At 37.8% G+C, this 21,080-nt stretch overlaps 1 protein-coding gene across 1 annotated transcript in view; it reads right to left on the bottom strand.

The window, feature by feature from the left end:
• ndufb9 (NADH:ubiquinone oxidoreductase subunit B9) overlaps positions 1–21,080 on the bottom strand; it is a 53,010-nt gene that overhangs the window by 16,146 nt on the left and 15,784 nt on the right. The window lies entirely within an intron of this gene.

Here is a 21,080-nt window from a genome sequence, read left to right as displayed (position 1 = left end):
AATGCACTTTAAGGGACCAATATAAGTATTTGGATCAACATGGATACATTGGAGATAGTCAACATGTCCTTGTGCATATTGGTCTGTGTCTAACCAATTCATAAAGTTTTTTCAATAAGATTACCAGGGAAATTGATGAAGGAAAGACAATGGATGTTGTTACATGGACTTTAGCAAAGCCTTTTACAAAGTCCTGCATGACAGGCTGGTCAAGGAGATTCGATTCAGTCACTTGTGCTAGATCCGACTGTTTAATCCTTGACTGTTAAACTGTTATTTTCTTTATAGTTTAACAATCAATTATCTGCTTCTACAATACTGTGCAAAAATCTTAGGCACCCTAGATTTTTAATATAAATTTCACTTTAGATTTTTTTTGTCTTCTGCATTAGTGCAACAGTAGAAAACAGCAAATTTTAGATTCCCAAGCATTTGTTTTCCAAAAATTAAATGTTAGAGAAATTTTTGTATTTCGCAAAAGAAAGTAACATATTAATAGACTAATTTTAAATAAAAAAGTGATTACTTCGTAGGTATATAATCCAGCGCATGAATAAACAAAGAAAGCAAACAGGTGCTAATGATCAATGACATAATAAATTGAATGAACTAAACTGATTTAACTGACACAAAAATGAGCATAGCACAGGGGCGCCCAACCTGGGGTCTATGGATCACTTGGTGAATGGTAGAGGTCCACGACATAAAATGGTTGGAAACCCTGGTGTAAGAGGAATCAGACTGGACAATGAACAACCAAACTAAAAGATGAGGGTGTGGCAGATGTGACAGTTTAACCTTCAAATCAACAATTCTTATACCATGGCAAGAGTGAGCATAGCAACAAGGCACAGAGTGGTCATCCTGCATCAGTAACGTCTTTCCCAACCAAAAATTTTGCAGCTCAACAAAAGTTTCAAACTGTGGTGTCCACGCTCTGCTGAAAAGGCACAAAGAAATGGGAAAGATAGAGGACCGGAAGCTCATCAGTGGTCAGAAACTGAGTGCAGCAGATGAAGATACATCAAACTGACACTTCTTCTCAGCACTGCTATCAGCTCTGAACTCACAGAACCAATAGAACCCAAGTACATCCATCCGTAGTCTAGAGAAGGCTTGTCGAGACTTCCGGTAGCGCTCATGGAGTGAAGTCGCGTTCTTGACTCGCTCCATTACCTCTGAGTTTTTTTTCTTCTGATCAGCTATATTTTAAGTAACCATTAAGGCATCAACTTTTACAATACTTTGAATTAAATTGGGCTCTTCGATAACTGGATGCATTTAAGATCTGCTATGTCTAAGAATGGGAAAAACGGGAAGGATGGCAAACCTCCGGTTAAACCGAAAGGTACCGATTTCCCTCCGACTGAACCACCGGTGACTTTGAAAGCTATATCGGAGTTAATTCAAAGGGAAATTTCAACCTCTGTTTCGGAGCTGATACGTGCGGAAATTTCAATTCAGTTTCAGAAAATTGCCGATTCAATCGATAAGATACAAACATCTATTACGGAACATCAGTCGGCTATATCTGATCTTCAAAAATCCACACAACAAAGTGAGCTTAAGATGGGGAAAATCGAAGAAACAATTAATGTAATGAAGAAGAAACTTGATTTTCTGACCTTTAAAAACTCTGACTTAGAATCTAGAATGCGACGGCAGAATCTACGAATGATTGGGGTGCGGGAAGCTGTTGAATCTGATAACCCTATGAAGTATTTTTCTCAACTTTTAAAAGATGCATTTCCTACTGTATTTCCTGACCAACCACCGTTATTGGATCGTGTTCACAGAGTTCCATCATACTTGCCTAGGTCAGATAGACCTCGACATGTTATTTTACGGTTTCATTACTTTCAAGACAAGGAGAAACTGTTTCGATTTGTTCGATCTAAGGGTTTCATTGATTTTCTGGATCTTAAATTCTGATTCGTGGAAGATTTCAGTAAACCAATCCGGGATCAACGGGTTCGTTACAGATCTGTGATATCGGAACTCTATAAGATGGATTTAAGACCAGCGCTTCTTTACCCTGCACGTCTAAGGATTCGTACGCCGGATGGAGCCCTCCGTTTTTTTGACTCTCCATCGGATGCCCAGAGTTATTTGGATCAATTTTCACCATCGACGTCTTAATTGTAATTTTTTAACTATCTCCGCTGATCGGAGGCTGTGAATTTGTTGGTCTTAATTTTTTTTTTGCCTTATATGGGCAGAAAAGTTTATTTTTGATTACTTAATATGGTTGCTAAACTTTCTTTTTAACTGCGTCATTTCTTTCTTTTTCCCAGGGGATTCTGGGTGGTTACTTCCTTATTGTCATCTTACGTATTTCCTTTGTGGCCTTAAATTTTGTAGTTTTTTTTAAATCTATTTTGTTTTGTAGGTTTTTATAACTAGTTTAGGTTAATAATCTTATTTCTTTTTTGTTGTTCTGTTTATTCATGGGTCTGGGGTTTATTGCGGTTTTTTTCATATATTTTCTGGCTTTTATTTTGTTATGTGTTTATTTTAATTGAGTTATCTTTTTTTATTCTTTTACTGTTTTATAATCAGCTGATCTTTTTTATATTTACACTGTTTTTTAGGGAGCGTATACCGGAAGTCATGGGGGTAGTTTTAGTGCTTGCTTCTTTCGGGCTGGTCTGCGTTAGACTTAGCTTTCGGGACATGGGGTGGGGGGTGGTGGGAGGGGCTTCACTTTTTAGTTTCTTTCTTCTTGGGCTATATACATTATTGAAGTATGGGTTGCGTTCTTCTTCCCGGTATCTCTTGTATGTTCTGTTCCCTCTCCGGGTTCGTGGGTCGAGCCTATCGTCAATCCTCCTTGTTGTGGGTTGACCTTAGGGTTTATGGAGTCTATTATTAATTTTGTCTCCTGGAATACTAATGGTCTTAATCATCCTATTAAAAGCAAAAAAGTTTTTAAAGTGTTCCGGAAACTTAAAGCACAAATTTTATTTTTACAAGAGACCCATGTGCGGAGGGGGGACAGACTACGCTTTTTTAAATTTTGTTAACAACAGTTTCATTCGAACTCCAATGCTAAGATTCGAGGCGTCTCTATTTTTATAGACTCCTCGGTTACTTTTATACAACATGATATTATTTCTGATCCGAATGGTAGATTTCTATTGGTTAGTGGTTTACTATTTAATAAAAAAGTAGTTTTGGTTAATGTTTATGCTCCTAATATGGATTGTCCGGAATTTTATAAATCATTATTTAATCAGTTTCCGAATTTGAATGAGTTTTCATTGATCTGGGGCGGAGATCTTAATACCTGTTTGTCTCCAGCTTTGGACCGTTCGGCTCCTCTACGGACCTTACCTAATAAATCTGCAACTTTGATTAATTCATTTCTTTCTGATTCTGGGTCGACAGACATTTGGCGCTTTTTGCATCCTCAGGAAAAAGATTTTTCTTTTTTTTCACATGTTCATCATTCCTATTCAAGAATTGATTATTTCTTTATTGATTCTCGTCTTATTCCCTCAGTGCTTAAATGTGATTATGATTCTATAACCATTTCGGATCATGCTCCACTTAAGCTTTCTATTAAAATTCTGGCCAATATACAAAATAATAGACAATGGCGTTTTAATTCGCTGTTGCTTCAGGACTCGGACTTTGTTAACTTTATGAATGAACAGATTGATCTTTTTTTTTACAATTAACTATACAGAGGATATTTCTGTTAACATTCTTTGGGATACTTTTAAAGCTTATATTCGTGGTCAGATTATCTCGTATTCTGTTGCTTTGAGGAAGAAGCAGAAGCAGCAGGAGTTGGTAATTGTGGACAAGATTAAAGAAATTGATAAGAAATATGGTATAGCTCCTTCTGAGGAGTTATATAAACAAAGAACTGAACTTCAAATGGAACATAGTTTATTACTCTCGTCCTCGATTGTAAACCAATTAAAGAAAACAAGAAGTGAATTTTATGTACACAGTGACAAAATTGGTAAACTGTTGGCTAATCAATTGAAGTCTAATTATGCTAAATCTCAAATTAATCAGATTTATAACCAAAATGATCGACTAATATTTGATCATGTGGGGATTAATCAAACCTTCTGTGATTTTTAATCAATCAGAGTCTCCTCGAGATTCTAAATATATGAATGATTTTTTAGATAATTTAGACTTCCCTGAGATTTCACAGGATATGGCTTCTATGTTAGATACTCCTATTACCATGGATGAGATTAAGAATGTTATTTTCTCTGTGAATTTGGGGAAAGCTCCTGGCCCTGATGGGTTTACCGTAGAATTTTATAAATGTTTTGCTCCTTCATTAATCCCTTGGCTTTGTAGGGTTTTTGAGGCTTCATCGAAACTTGGTAAACTTCCTGAATCTTTTAATAGAGCGTCAATCTCTTTAATATTAAAGAAGGACAAAGATCCTGCTCAATGTGCATCTTATAGACCAATATCTTTATTAAATGTTGATTCTAAAGTTTTTTCTAAGTTATTAGCAAATAGATTAGAAAAAGTACTTCCCTCTATTATTTCAGAAGACCAAACGGGTTTTATTAAAGGTCGTTAGTCTTTTTATAATATTCGTACACTGTTAAATATCGTTTATACTCCCTCACAAAATGTTCCTGAGTGTGTTATCTCTATAGATGCCGAGAAAGCTTTTGATAGAGTAGAATGGCCTTATTTATTTAAGGTGCTTGAAAGGTTTAATTTCAGCTTGAAATTTATATCCTGGATTAAACTCTTGTATTATTCTCCTGTGGCCTCGGTCCATACTAACTCTTTAAGTTCACCTTTTTTCTCTCTTTTTCGAGGTACTCGACAAGACTGTCCTCTTAGTCCCTTATTATTTGATATTGCATTAGAACCTCTTGCAATTGCCATTCGGGAATCTCCAAATATTACTGGGATAACTCGGGGCTTAAAGTCCCATAAATTATCACTCTATGCTGATGATTTACTTTTATATATTTCTAATCCTCAAAAATCCATCCCGGCTGTTTTAGAGTTATTAGCACGATTTGGTCTTTTTTCAGGTTATAAATTAAATCTTAGTAAGAGTGAACTCTTTCCGATTAATAAGCAACTTCCCTTATATTATAAATTTCCATTTAAATTGATTAATAATTATTTTTCATATCTTGGGATTAAAATTACTTGTAAATACAAAGATTTATTTAAGACTAACTTTTTACCATTAATAGACCATATTACTCAACTTTCATCTAAATGGCTTCCTTTATATTTAACTTTGATTGGTCGTATTAACGCAGTTAAGATGTTTTTTTTGCCAAAATTTTTATATATATTTCAGGCGTTACCAATCTTTGTTCCAAAATCTTTTTTTGACAAAGTTGACTCTAAAATTTCTTCATTTATTTGGCAGAATAAAAACCCGAGACTGGGTAAAATACATTTACAGAAAGCTAAGAGAGATGGAGGCTTAGCATTACCTAACTTTAGATTTTATTATTGGGCAATTAATATTCGACATATGAAATTCTGGTTACTGGACCAGGATATACTATCCATTCCTAAATGGGTAGCATTGGAATTACAATCTGTTCAGGGTTTTACACTTGGCTCTATTTTAGGTTCCTCTCTTCCTTTTGATTGGAAACGCCTTAAACAGGTGTCTAACCCGATAGTTAAATATACCTTGCGTATTTGGTTTCAATTCAGAAAATTTTTTGATCTTAATCAATTTGGGTTAGCGATTCCTATTTTAGGTAACATATTTTTTCCTCCCTCTTTTACGGATCGTGCTTTTCAAATTTGGAAGACTAAGGGTATTTCACGGTTTTTGGATTTATTTTTAGATGGTTCCCTTATGTCTTTTGAACAATTATCTAATAAATATAATTTATCAAGAATAGATTTTTTTAGATATTTACAAGTTAGAAATTTTCTAAGTACTATACTTTCTTCCTTTCCAATGCTCCCTCCTACATACATTTTAGATACTATAATCAACCTTAATCCATGTCAGAAAGGTGCATCGGCTATGATTTATAATATGATTATAAAACTTAGGAAAGCTCCATTTGATAAGATTAGGGTAGATTGGGAACAGGAATTGGGGTTTACCATTTCTGTGGATGACTGGGGGCAGATTTTACAATTAGTCAATACTTCCTCTATCTGTGCTAAACATTCCCTAATTCAATTTAAAGTTGTTCATAGAGCACATATGTCCAAAGATAAGTTAGCGCGCTTTTATTCATATTAATCCTTTTTGTGATAGATGTCCGGGGCAGATAGCCTCTTTAACTCATATGTTTTGGTCTTGCCCTACTTTGGAAACTTTTTGGAGAGACATTTTTAATATTATCTCCAAGGTATTGAATATAGATATCTCTCCTCACCCTATTACTGCTATCTTTGGACTACCTAAAATTTCCAGTAATCTCTCCCCTTCAGCCCGTAGAATGATTGCATTTCTTACTTTAATGGCGAAAAGATGTATCTTACAACATTGGAAAGAGCTTAATGCTCCAACCACCTTTTTTTGGTTTTCTCAGACGATATTATGCTTGAACTTGGAGAAAATTAGAAGCAATCTTTATGACTCCTCATTTGAATTTGAACAGACTTGGAGATCTTTTATTCAATATTTTCATTTAATGTAATATATACCCTTCTTGTTTTTTTCACTGTTTTTAATGGAGGTCGGGATTGAGGACGTGATTTTAAGTTTAACTCTGTTTGGTTTCAAGTTAGCCCATTGCTTTGCTTTGCTTTTAGTTAGTTGCACGGTGGGTTTTTTTTTTCTTTTTCTCCATTGATATATATATAAAATTAGTATACTATTATGTTACCTTGGTATGTTATGTTTAAATTACATTGTTTGTAGTATTTTTTTTATATCTTCTGTAATTTTATTATATTCTCACCATGTATTAGTGTCTATATGGCTTACTTTTTTGTATACTTATTTAATAAAAAGATTTAAAAAGAAAAGAAAAAGAAAAAAGAAAGAGAAGTCTTGTCAGAAATAGAAACGTAGAAAATAGGTGCAGGAGTAGGCCATTTGGCCCTTCGATGGTCTTCATGGAAGAGTTGCCGTCAAAAGGCCATTCTTCCATGGTAAAACAAAGCCAAAAGACTCACCTACACACAAAAACATGAGGAGTGGGGTGCTGAATAATGGCAGCAAGTGCTGTGGATTGATGAGTCAAAATTTGAATTTTTTTGGCTCAAACAGGATGAAGTTAGTCCATAGAAGAGCTAGCGAGCACCACAAGGATGAGTGTGTGCAGCCAACAGTGAAGCATGACAGAGGTTCCCTGCAGGTTGAGGCTGCATTTCTGCAAACCAAGTTGGCAATATGGTTAGAATTAATGGAACCCTCAATGCTGAGAAGTCCAAGCAGATTCTCTTCCATCACACATCAGGGAGCCATCTGATCGGTCCCAAATTCATTCTGCAATAGGACAATGACCCCAAATACACTGCCAACACCATAAAGAACTATCTTCAGCAAAAAGAGGGACAAGGAGTTCTGCCACAGATGGTATAACCATATAAACCATATAACAATTACAGCACGGAACCAGGACATCTCGGCCCTTCTAGTCCGTGCCAAACTCTTACTCTCACCTAGCCCCACTGACCCGCACTCAGCCCATAACCCTCCATTCCTTTCCTGTCCATACAGCAATCCAAATTAACTTTAAATCTAAATTTAACGTTTAAAGTTAAATTGGATAGATATATGGACAGAAAGGGAATGGAGGGTTATGGACCGAGTGCAGGTCGATGGGACTAGGTGAGAGTAAGAGTTCAGCACGGAATAAAAGGGCCGAGATGGCCTGTTTTCGTGCTGTAATTGTTATATGGTTATATGCTTAAATGACAACATCGAACCTGCCTCAACCACTTCTGCTGGAAGCTCGTTCCACACAGCTACCACTCTCTGAGTAAAGAAGTTCCCCCTCATGTTACCCCTAAACTTTTGCCCTTTAACTCTCAACTCATGTCCTCTTGTTTGAATCTCCCCCATTCTCAATGGAAAAAGCCTATCCACGTCAACTCTATCTATCCCCCTCATAATTTTAAATCCCTCTATCAAGTCCTCCCTCAATCTTCCACGCTCCAAAGAATAAAAACCCAATTTGTTCAACCTTTCTCTGTAACTTAGGAGATGAACCCAGGTAACATTCTAGTAAATCTTCTCTGTACTCTCTCTATTTTGTTGACATCTTTCCTATAATTTGGTGACCAGAACTGTACACAGTACTCCAAATTTGGCCTTACCAATGCCTTGTACAATTTCAACATTACATCCAAACTTCTATACTCAATGCTCTGATTTATAAAGGCCAGCATACCAAAAGTTTTCTTCACCACCCCTATCCACATGAGATTTACCTTCAGGGAACTATGAACCATTATTCCTAGATCCCTCTGTTCTACTGCATTCTTCAATACATTTACCATGTATGTCCTATTTTGATTAGTCCTACCAAAATGTAGCACCTCACATTTATCAGCATTAAACTCCATCTGCCATCTTTCAGCCCACTCTTCTAATTGGACTAAACCTCTCTGCAAGCTTTGAAAACCTACTTCATTATCCACAACTCCACCTATCTTAGTATCATCTGCATACTTACTAATCCAATTTACCACCCCATCATCCAGATCATTAATATATATGACAAACAACATTGGACCCAGTACAGATCCCTGAGGCACAATGCTACACACTGTCCTCCAATCTGACACACAGTTATCCACCACTACTCTCTGGCGTCTCCCATCCAGCCACTGCTGAATTCATTTTACTACTTCAATATTACTGCCTAATGATTGAAACTTCCTAACTAACCTTCCGTGTGGAACCTTGTCAAAGGCCTTACTGAAGTCCACAAGACAACATCCACCGCTTTACCCTCGTCAACCTTCTTAATAACCTCATCAAAAAATTCAATAAGATTTGGATGACAAATAACAATGGACGCAGCACTGATCCCTGTGGCACACCACTAGACGCAGGCCTCCACTCAGAGAAGCAATCCTCCACTGCCACTCTGGCTTCTTCCATTGAGCCAATGTCTAATCTAGTTTACTACCTCTCCATGTATACCTAGCGACTGAATCTTCCTAACTAACCTCCCATGCAGGACCTTGTCAAAGGCCTTACTGAGGAGGGGCGTCACGTGATGACGTGGGATTGAGACGTGTGAATCCAGCTCTCCGGTAAAAAATCAGCAAAGTACCGTTTAAACAAAACAAAGTTAATAAATACTTTCCGAAAACTATTTATAAACTTTGCAAGACTACTTTACGATACGCCTCGTAAACCGCAACAGAAGAAGTCTGTTGTTGCGAAACCACCGTGAGATGGGAAGGAAAAAGGGCCTACTGCAGCGATGGAGCCTCGGACTCAGGTTGGATCTCCTTCGGAGGAGATGCATTCTATCCCCGGCGTAGAACAGGGAGCAATGGTGGCGGTAGTGGTCTCTCGGAAGAAGATGCCGGAAATGCGCATGCGCAAAGAAGAACGCATGCGCAAATCGACACAACTCAAACTACAAGAACCGACAGCCACTGCAACTGAAAGAGACTCAGAGTCAGAATTGGATACCGCAGAGAATACAGATGAAGAAGAGGAGGAAGAACTGGAAGAGATTGGAAGTAACGGAGATGACGGAGACATAAGAGAGGCTTTATTGCAATTAACGGCTGAACTAAGAAAAGTAAGAGCAGAGCTTAGAGACATGAAGATGTGCTATAATAAAGCTATGAAAAGACAGGATAAAATGGATAAGAAGCTTCAGAAGATGGAAAGAGCAATGGAGCATATTAATGATAGAGTGGAAAAAACAGAAAATGATCTGCTTGTCTGGAACACGGAAAGAAATCGACTCTTGGAGAAAGTGGACATGTTGGAAAATTTCAGTAGACGTAATAATATTAAAATTGTTGCTCTTAAAGAAGGTATGGAGGGAGAAAATCCAATAGAATTTTTTCAAAGATGGATCCCGGAAGTTTTGCAAATGAAAGAGGAGGACCGATCAATTGAAATTGAGCGGGCACATAGAGCTCTAAGACCAAAACCACAAGATGACCAATATCCACGATCAATTTTAATAAAATTCTTAAGATTTCAAGACAAGGAAAGTATTCTACAGGCAGCTGCCCAAGCTGCCAAGAATAGAAAAGGGCCATTGATGATTCAAGGGAACAAAATTTTTTTCTACCCTAACATTAGTTATGAACTTTTGAAGAGAAGGAAGAAATTTAATCCAGTGAAAAAAATCCTATGGGATTACGGTTATCAATTTATATTGCGTTATCCTGAAACCTTGAAGATTTTTTGGGCTGGTGGAGAAAACAGATTTTTTGATGATTACCAGAAGGCGGAGCAGTTTGTGCAAGATTCTCTGAATATTAACCAGATACAAGAACAAACCCAGGGGAGCGAAATGGATTGACGATGAAGACTGGGTCAAAGAATGGACTTGTTGGATTTTTGAAGGCGGATGGATATTATTAATTATATGAGGGAGGGGAAGAAAGGTTAAAATTTGAGGAATACTAGTTGGGAATAGTAACATTAATTTTTTTAATATATATATATATATTTATAATTTTTTTTGTTACGGGGTAGCTGGAAGAAGCACTGACCAATTGCTACGCTAATCATGTGTGCAAGCGTGGCTTTAGCCACGACCCGCAAAATGGAGGGGGGTAGTGTTGTGTATCCTTTCATTCACATTATTAGTGGGGGGGGGGAATTCTTTTTTTGCATCTTATCTTTTGTTTTTTTCTTTTTACCTGGATAATTGGGAGGGAAACACATAGCAACATGGTGAAGTTCAAAGAGATTCACCAAGGAACTAAGAGAGTTAAGAAGTTAAGTAATGTTTTAGATTGGAGTAACTTTGTTAAGAATAATGACTAATTTATTGAATTTTTTGAGTTTTAATGTTAATGGGCTTAATGGACCAGTGAAAAGAAAAAGAATCTTAACACATATTAAGAAAATGAAGATAGATTTAGCCTTTTTACAGGAAACGCATTTAACAGAAACAGAACATCAGAAATTAAAGAGAGATTGGGTGAGTAGTGTTGTTGCAGCTTCATTTAATTCAAAAGCGAGGGGAGTAGCAATTTTGATCAATAAAACATTACTAATTAGAAATAACCGATTCTGCGGGGAGATATGCGATTATACATTGTCAACTTTTCTCTGAATTTTGGACTTTTATGAATATTTATGCACCAAATGAAAATGATGCAAAATTCATACAAGAAGCTTTTTTTGAATTTGGCTGATGCACATGAAAAAATATTAATAGGAGGAGATTTTAATTTTTGCTTAGACCCAGTCTTAGATAGATCAACTAAGGCTGTTACAAAATCAAAGGTAGTAAATCTAACTTTATCATTGATGAAAGATTTAAATTTGATTGATATATGGAGAAGAATCAATCCTAAAGAAAGAGACTATTCGTTCCATTCTCATAGACATAAAACTTATTCAAGGATAGATTTTTTCCTATTATCAACAGAGTAAAAAATATGGAATATAAAGCAAGAATATTGTCAGATCATTCTCCTTTATTAATGACAATAATAATGACTGATAAGGAAGAAGTGGCTTATAGATGGAGATTTAATTCAACATTATTAAAACATCAAGATTTTTGTGATTTTATGAAAAAGCAGATCCAATTGTTTTTGGATACAAATTTTCATTCAGTGGATGATAAATTTATATTATGGGATGCGATGAAAGCATATTTGAGGGGCCAGATAATAAGTTATACATCTAAAATCAAGAAAGAATATGGCAGAACTAGATCAATTGGAAAAAGAGATTACAAAATTAGAAAAAGAATCTCAAAGATATATGTCAGAAGAAAAACAAAGGCAACTTGTCAATAAGAAGTTACAATATAATACGCTTCAGACATACAGAATGGAAAAAGCAATCATAAGAACTAAGCAAAGGTATTATGAGTTAGGTGAGAGAGCACATAAAATTCTTGCTTGGCAGTTGAAAACAGAACAAGCTTCCAAAACAATAAATGCAATTAGAACAAGTGCAAATAAAATAACTTATAAACCTTTTGAAATAAATGAAACCTTTAAAAGTTTCTATTCTGAATTATATCAATCAGACTCACAAAATGATGTTAATGAGATAGAAAGGTTTTTATCACAAGTAACTCTTCCAAAATTGAATTCGGAAGAACAGAAGGGATTAGATATGCCTTTTACATTAAAAGAGGTTGAAGAAGCTTTAGGATCACTCCAAAGTAATAAATCTCCAGGAGAAGATGGTTTTCCACCTGAATTTTATAAAAAGTTTAAAGATTCCTTATTTCCTCCCTTTATGGAGCTAATATGTCAAGCAGAAAAAATACATAAACTCCCAGAATCTTTTTCAACAGCGATTGTAATAGTATTGCCAAAAAAAGACAGAGATCCTATGAAACCAACATCATACAGGCCTATTTCTTTCTTGAATACGGATTATAAAATAATAGGAAAAATTTTATCGAATAGATTATCTAAATATTTTCCAAAATTAATACTGTGACCCCTCCTCCAGATGCGGTCAATCCTCTGCAGTGAACCCGGCACCCAAGCGAGGGTAGACACACACCGGGTTCCCGCTGATCGTACCTTTCCACCCTGTGCGTTTATGGCCCGGTACTTCCCACCGACTTGTGAAAGGCACACCGCTTCCAGGGTCTCGTTACCTCGGGTGTCGTGTGTGTCCTGCCTTAGCGAACCTGTCCCTTTTTATCCCCCTGCTGGGGTATCGCCTGTCCATCACTTCAAACAGTTCGGGGTTCAAAGGGGGAGCCGCTCTAGACAGCTCTCTCTCCCGTCCCTTCATTACACATCTCCAGATTGCCTGTCCATCACTTCAAACAGTTCAGGGTTCAAAGGGGGAGCCGATCTTGACAATACCCAGACTGATGGCTCCTTCATTAACACCTCCAAATGCTGCTTCATTGTGTGCCTTATCTCTCCCTCCGCTGAGGATAGGTGGCAGACCAACTGCTGATGCCACTGGTGCTATCCCAGGCCAGCAAACATCTTAATTTATGTGTATTCTCGTCACACCTCGTAAACAGCAATAGAAGAAGACTGCCGTTTTGAAGTCACCGTGAGAAGGGAAGAAAAAAGGGCCTACTACAGCGATGAAACCTCAGGCTCAGGTTGGATCTCCTTCGGAGGAGACACATTTTATCTCAGGCGTTGAAGAACAGGGGGCAATGGGGGCGGCAGCGGTCCCTGGGAAGAAGAAGCCGGAATTCCGCATGCGTAAAGAAGCAGGCATGCGCACATCGGTACAAGTCGAACTACAGGAACTGACTCCACTGAAAGTGAAAGTAACCTGGAGTCAGAATTGGATTCCCCAGAAAATACAGATGAAGAAGAGGAGGAAGAAGAACAAGAAGAGATTAAAAGTAAACGATATCGTGGAGACATAAGAGAGACATTAGTGCAAATAATGCTTGAATTAAAAGGAATAAAAATAGAGGTTAAAAACATGAAGATTAGGTATGATAAAGCTTTGAAAAGACAGGAGAAAACATATAAGAAACTTCAAAAGTTGGAAAGAACAATGGAGGATATCAATGATAGAGTGGAAAAAACATAAAATGATATTCTTGCCTGGAAAATGGAAAGAGATGGGTTGTTGGAAAAAGTGGAAGTGCTGGAAAATTTTAGTAGGAGAAATAATATTAAGATTGTTGGTCTTAAAGAAGGTACAGAGGGAACTAATCCAATAGAATTTTTTCAAAGATGGATCCTGGAAAATTTGCAAGTGGAAGAGAGAGATTGGCCAATTGAAATTGAACGGGCACATAGTGTTCGAAGACCAAAACCACAATATGACCAAAATCTGTCATCAATTTTAATAAAATGTTTGAGATTTCAAGACAAATAAAGGATTCTATCAATTTATACTGCGCTATCCTGCAACCTTGAAGATTTTTTGGGCTCATGGAGAAAAAAGATTTTTTGATGATTACCAGAAAGCGGAGGAGTTGTGCGAGAATCTTTGAATATTCACCAGACAGAAGAAATCAAGGCGAGCGAGATGGATAAAGATGAAGGCTGGGACAGGAAATAGACGGTGGTGGATTTTTAAAGGCGGAAGAATATATAAATATATTATTAACTATATGATAGAGGGGAAGAAATGTAAAAGTTTGAGGAATATTAGTAGGGAATAGTGACATTACATTACATTTTTATATATATATATATATATAATTTTTTTGTTACGGGGAGCTGGAAGAAATACTGACCAATCGCTACGGGATTCATGTGTGTAATCGTGGCGACAGCTATGGCCCGCAAAATGGAGGGAGGTAATGTTGTAACACACATCAAAGTTGCTGGTGAATGCAGCAGGCCAGGCATCATCTCTAGGAAGAGGTACAGTTGACGTTTCGGGCCGAGACCCTTCGTCAGGACTAACTGAAGGAAGAGCTAGTAAGAGATTTGAAAGTGGGAGGGGGAGGGGGAGATCCAAAGTGACAGCAGAAGACAGGAGGGGGAGGGATGGAGCCAAGAGCTGGACAGGTGATAGGCAAAAGGGATACGAGAGGATCATGGGACAGGAGGTCCAGGAAGAAAGACAAGGGGGGGGGGGACCCAGAGGATGGGCAAGGGGTATATTCAGAGGGATAGAGGGAGAAAAGGGAGAGTGAGAGAAAGAATGTGTGTATAAAAATAAGTAACAGATGGGGTACAAGGGGGAGGTGGGGCCTTAGCGGAAGTTAGAGAAGTCGATGTTCATGCCATCAGGTTGGAGGCTACCCAGACGGAATATAAGGTGTTGTTCCTCCAACCTGAGTGTGGATTCATCTTTACAGTAGAGGAGGCCATGGATAGACATGTCAGAATGGGAATGGAATGTGGAATTAAAATGTGTAGCCACTGGGAGATCCTGCTTTCTCTGGCGGACAGAGCGTAGATGTTCAGCAAAGCGGTCTCCCAGTCTGCGTCAGGTCTCGCCAATATATAAAAGGCCACATTGGGAGCACCGGACGCAGTATATCACCCCAGCCGACTCACAGGTGAAGTGTTGCCTCACCTGGAAGGACTGTTTGGGGCCCTGAATGGTGGTAAGGGAGGAAGTGTAAGGGCATGTGTAGCACCTGTTCCGCTTACAAGGATACGTGCCAGGAGGGAGATCAGTGGGGAGGGATGGGGGGGACGAATGGACAAGGGAGTCACGTAGGGAGCGATCCCTGTGGAAAGCGGGGAGCGGGGGGGGGAGGGAAAGATGTGCTTAGTGGTGGGATCCCATTGGAGGTGGCGGAAGTTACGGAGAATAATATGTTGGACCCGGAGGCTGCTGGGGTGGTAGGCGAGGACCAGGGGAACCCTATTCCTACTGGGGTGGTGGGAGGATGGAGTGAGAGCAGATGTACGTGAAATGGGGGAGATGCGTTTGAGAGCAGAGTTGATGGTGGAGGAAGGGAAGCCCCTTTCTTTAAAAAAGGAGGACATCTCCCTCGTCCTGGAATGAAAAGCCTCATCCTGAGAGCAGATGCGGCAGAGACGGAGGAATTACGAGAAGGGGATGGCATTTTTGCAAGAGACAGGGTGAGAAGAGGAATAGTCCAGATAGCTGAGAGTCGGTAGGCTTATAGTAGACATCAGTAGAAAAGCTGTCTCCAGAGATAAAGACGGAAAGATCTAGAAAGGGGAGGGAAGTGTCAGAAATGGACCAGGTAAATTTGAGGGCAGGGTGAAAGTTGGATGCAAAGTTAATGAAGTCAACGAGCTCAGCATGCGTACAGGAAGCAGCGCCAATGCAGGTAATGTAGCGAAGAAAAAGTGGGGGACAGATACCAGAATAGGTATGTAACATAGATTGTTCCACAAAGCCAACAAAAAGACAGGCATAGCTAGGACTCATACAGATAGCTACACCTTTAGTTTGGAGGTAGTGGGAGGAGCCAAAGGAGAAATTATTAAGAGTAAGGACTAATTCCACCAGACGGAGCAGAGTGGTGGTAGAGGGGAACTGATTGGGTCTGGAATTCAAAAAGTAGCGGAGAGCTTTGAGAGCTTCCTGATGGGGGATGTAAGTATATAGGGACTGGACATCCATGGTGAAAATAAAGCGGTGGGGCCAGGGAACTTAAAATCATCGAACAGTTTAAGAGCTTGAGAAGTGTCACGAACATAGGTAGGAAGGGATTGAATAAGTGGGGATAAAACTGTGTCGAGGTATGCAGAAACGAGTTCGGTGGGGCAGGAGCAAGCTGAGACAATAGGTCTGCCAGGTTTGTGGATCTTGGGTCGGAGGTAGAAACGGGAAGTGCAAGGTGTGGGAACTATCAGGTTGGTAGCAGTGGATGGGAGATCCCCTGAACGGATAAAGTCGGTGATGGTGTGGGAGACAATGGCCTGGTGCTCCTTAGTGGGGTCACGATCGAGGGGTAAATAAGAGGAGGCATCTGCGACTTGTCGCTGTGCCTCGGGTAATGTTGTGGTTTCTTACGCTCACAACATTAGTAGGGGGGTATTTTGTTATTCTTCTTTTCATTTTTTATTTCTTTCTTTTTGCCTGGATAATTGGGAGGGAAACACATAGCAACATGGTGAAGTTCAAAGAGATTCCCAAGGAACTGTGAGAGTTGAGATGTTAAGTAATCTTTTAGATTGGAGTAATTTTGTTAAGAATAATGACTAACTTATTGAATTTTTTGAGTTTTAATGTTAATGGGCTTAACGGACTGGTGAAAAGAAAAAGAATTTTAACACACATTAAGAAAATGAAGGTAGATATAGCCTTCTTGCAGGAAACACACTTAACAGAAACAGAACATCAGAAATTAAAGACAGACTGGGTGGGAAGTGTTGTTGCAGCTTCATTTAATTCAAAAGCAAGGGAAGTAGCAATTTTGATCAATGTTACCAATTAGAATACAAAATGTAATAACTGATTCTGCGGGGAGATATGTGATTATACACTGCCAACTTTTTTCCGAATTATGGACCCTCATGAATATTTATGCACCAAATGAAAATGTTGCAAAATTTATACAAGAAGCTTTTTTGAATTTGGCTGATGCACATGGTAAAATATTAATAGGTGGAGACTTTAACTTTTGCCTAGACCCAGTCTAAGACAGATCAACTAAGGCTGTTACAAAATCGAAAGCAGTAAAACTAACTTTATCATTGATGAAAGGTTTAAAATTGATTGATATATGGAGAAGAATTAACCCCAAAGAGACTATTCATTCTATTCTAACAGATATAAAACTTACTCAAGAATAGATTTTTTCTATCATCAATGAATATTCAAGATAATGATAAATATGGAATATAAAGCGAGCATATTGTCAGATCACTCTCCTTTATTAATGACAATAATAATGACGTATAAAGAAGAAGCGACTTATAGATGGAGATTTAATTCAATATTATTAAAACGTCAAGATTTTTGTGATTTCATGAAAAAACAGATCCAAATTTTTTTGGATACAAACTCTCATTCAGTTGATGATAAATTTGTATTATGGGATGCGATGAAAGCATATTTGAGGAGTCAGATAATAAGTTATACATCTAAAATTAAGAAGGAATATATGGTAGAACTAGATCAATCGGAAAAAGAGATTACAGAATTAGAAAAAGAATCACAAAGACATATGATAGAACAAAAACGAAGACAACTTGTCAATAAGAAGTTACAATACGCTTCAGACATATCCAACGGAAGAAGCAATCATGAGAACTAAGCAAAGGTATTACAAGTTAGATGAGAGATCACACAAAATTCTTGCTTGGCAATTGAAAACAGAACAAGCTTCCAGAATGATAAATGCAATTAGAACAAGTGCAAATAAAATTACTTACAAACCTTCAAAAGTTTCTACTCTGAATTATATCAATCGGAATCACAAAACAATGTTAATGAGACAGAAAGATCTTTATCACAAATAACTCTTCCAAAATTGAATTCGGAAGAACAGAAGGGATGAGATATGCCTTTTACATTAAAAGAGGTTGAAGAAGCTTCAGGATCACTTCAAAGTAATAAATCTTCAGGAGAGGATGGTTTTCCGCCTGAATTTTATAAAAAGTTTAAAGATTTATTAATTTCTCCTTTTATAGAGTTAATACGTCAAGCGGAAAAAACACATAAACTTCCAGAATCTTTCTCGACAGCAATTGTAATAGTATTGCCAAAAAAAGATAGAGATCCTTTAAAACCAGCATCATATAGGCCTATTTCTTTGTTGAACACATAAAATAAAATAATAAAACACATATAATAGCAAAAATTTTATCTAGTAGATTATCTAAATATTTACCAAAATTAATACATATGGATCAAACAGGATTTATTAAAAATAGACAATTGGCAGATAATGTAACTCGGTACTTAGTATAATTCATCTGGCCCAAAAAGGGGAGGAAACGAGTATGGTAGTAGCCTTGGATGCAGAACAAGCATTTGATAGATTGGAATGGGATTTTTTATTTAAAGTATTAAAAAAATATGAGTTAGGAGTACCTTTTATAAACTGGATTAAAACCTTAAACACTAATCCTAACGCTAAAGTAGTGACAAATGGTCAAATTTCAACACCATTCCAGTTAAAAAGGTCAACTAGACAAGGTTGTCCATTATCACCTGCTTTATTTGTATTGGCGATAGAACCATTAGCAGAACTAATTAGAATTGATTCAGATATTAAGGGTTTTAGAGTTAATCAGGAGGAATATAAGATTAATTTATTTGCTGCTGATGTTTTGATTTATTTAACAAAACTACTGCATTCGTTACATAAACTATCTTCTAGATTGGAAGGATATGGGAAATACCAGGGTATAAAATAAATTGGGATAAAAGTGAAATTTTACCTCTTACTAAAGGAGACTGTAGTCAATGTAGATTAGCAACCCAATTTAGATGGTCGATAAATGGTATAAAGTATTTAGGTATAAGACTTGATAATGATATAAAGAATTTATATAAATTTAATTATTTACCACTATTGAAAAAAAATTCAGGAAGATCTTGACAAATGGATGATATTATCAATAACATTAGTGCGTAGACTCAATGCTGTAAAAATGAATATATTTCCTAGATTGCAGTATTTATTCCAAACACTACCAATACAACTGCCACAGAAATCTTTTCAAGAGTTACATAAATGTGTGAGGAAATTTCTTTGGAAAGGTAAGATGTCAAGAATATCATTGGAAAAATTGACATGGAAATTTGAGTTAGGAGGGTTACAACTTCCAAATTTTAAGAATTATTATAAAGCAAATCAACTTAGATGTATTGCATCTTTCTTTGACAAACGAAATGGATTATGATGGATTAGAATAGAATTAGATAAGATAGGAGAAAATATACCCAAAGATTTTATATATAAATGGGAATCTAAATGGCTACGGGAAAAGAAAGAATCTCCTATATTAAAACATTTGATAGATCGATGGAATAAGATAAATGTTGATGATGAAATAATGAAATCTTTATTAGCAAGGAGACCTTTGATCCAAAACAGACTTATTCCTTTTACAATGGATAATCAACTTTTATATAATTGGTACCAAAAAGGGATTAGATGTATAGGAGACTGCTATGAAGGAGGTATACTGATGGCATTTGAACAATTAAAGAATACAGGTTTCCCCCGCCAATCGAAGGTAGAGCGTTCCTATGAAACAGTTCGTAAGCCGAAATGTCGTAAAGCGAAGAAGCAATTACCATTTATTTATATGGGAAAATTGTGAGAGTGTTCGCAGACCCAAAAATAACCTACCAAATCAAGCCAAATAACACATAAAATCTAAAATAACTGTAACATACAGTAAAAGCAGGAATGATATGATAAATACACAGCCTAAATAAAGTAGAAATACTTTTCCACAATCATTACTGAACTGTTCTCCGGAGCAAAAATCTCATGCAAGCGCTGTCGGCAGAAAATCTCACGTAAGCGCTGTTGGCAAGAACACTCTCCCCAGTAACCTTTAAGCTATGAAGCTGCCAAATCATACCAAATAACATGTAAAAATACACAGCTGATATAAAGCAGAAATAATGTATGTACAGTGTAGTATCACTTACCGGAATCAGGACAGCGCCGAGCACACAGATAATGGTGTGTTAGACTGAGTTGTCGCAGGTTGGGTGGTGCAGTGGCTCCCACCCTCCAGGCCACCGAGTGATACATTGCCACGAAGCACGCAGGAATGCAGCAGTAACCGGGAGGTACACAGCACATCTTTAAGAAAAAAGCCAAAATAAACAAGCTAATTAATTAGGTGCCGCCCGACACGTAATTGTCGGCGCAGATCAGTGCCGATTTCTGATTGCGTCGTCTCTGATCTGGGCCAACAATTGCGTGTTGGTGGCACCTAATTAATTAGCATGTTTATTTTGGCTTTTTTCTTAAAGATGTGTTGTGTGCCTCCCGGCTACTGCTGCATTCTCTGCGAATCGGTACAGTATCTGTCTATGGCCTGGGGGTTGGGGTGGTGGGACACTGGGGTGTCATCTCGTCGTCTGTTTCCATTAGAGCAGGAAGCTCATCTTCTCCTATCTCTGCCCGCCTCGATATCGAAGGTCGAGATTCGTCGTCTGCTGTGGCTGATGAGGAAGGCTTGCTTGACTGCTGAGCCTCGCGCATTTTTCTATCACACAGTTCTTTAATAAGGACTCAAACCATCCTGCAATTATCTCCTTAACCGACGTACCCTTTCAAAATTAAAGGCGTACTTTACCATTACTCATTCAGTTTCGATTTTTATCCTTTTTTCTTCCAATTGCATCAGCTCTTCATCTGTCAGTTCTTGGTGATGGGATGCCAAAACCTCTTCAACATCATCTTCGTCAGCTTCCACAAGCCAAACTCACTTTGTCCTTACTTCGTTCACCACGATCAAAACGCTTAATTATGTCTAGTTTTACCATAAGTGTAACACCCTTACGAGCTCTTTCAGGCTTTTCCGATACCATAGAACTCATCTTGCTAACGGCTGCTCAATGCAACGTGTTTAAGCAATGCAGTTCCGAATCCGGGGGAGAGCGGCTGCTCGGGGCACGCGGTCTTTTATCGCGCGCTGAA

This window comes from Mobula hypostoma, chromosome 9 (genome assembly GCF_963921235.1).
Source record: "Mobula hypostoma chromosome 9, sMobHyp1.1, whole genome shotgun sequence".
Classification (NCBI taxonomy): Eukaryota; Metazoa; Chordata; class Chondrichthyes; order Myliobatiformes; family Myliobatidae; genus Mobula; species Mobula hypostoma.
The sequence above is the reverse complement of the archived record's forward strand: the minus strand, read 5'-3'. Positions and strand labels throughout refer to the sequence as shown.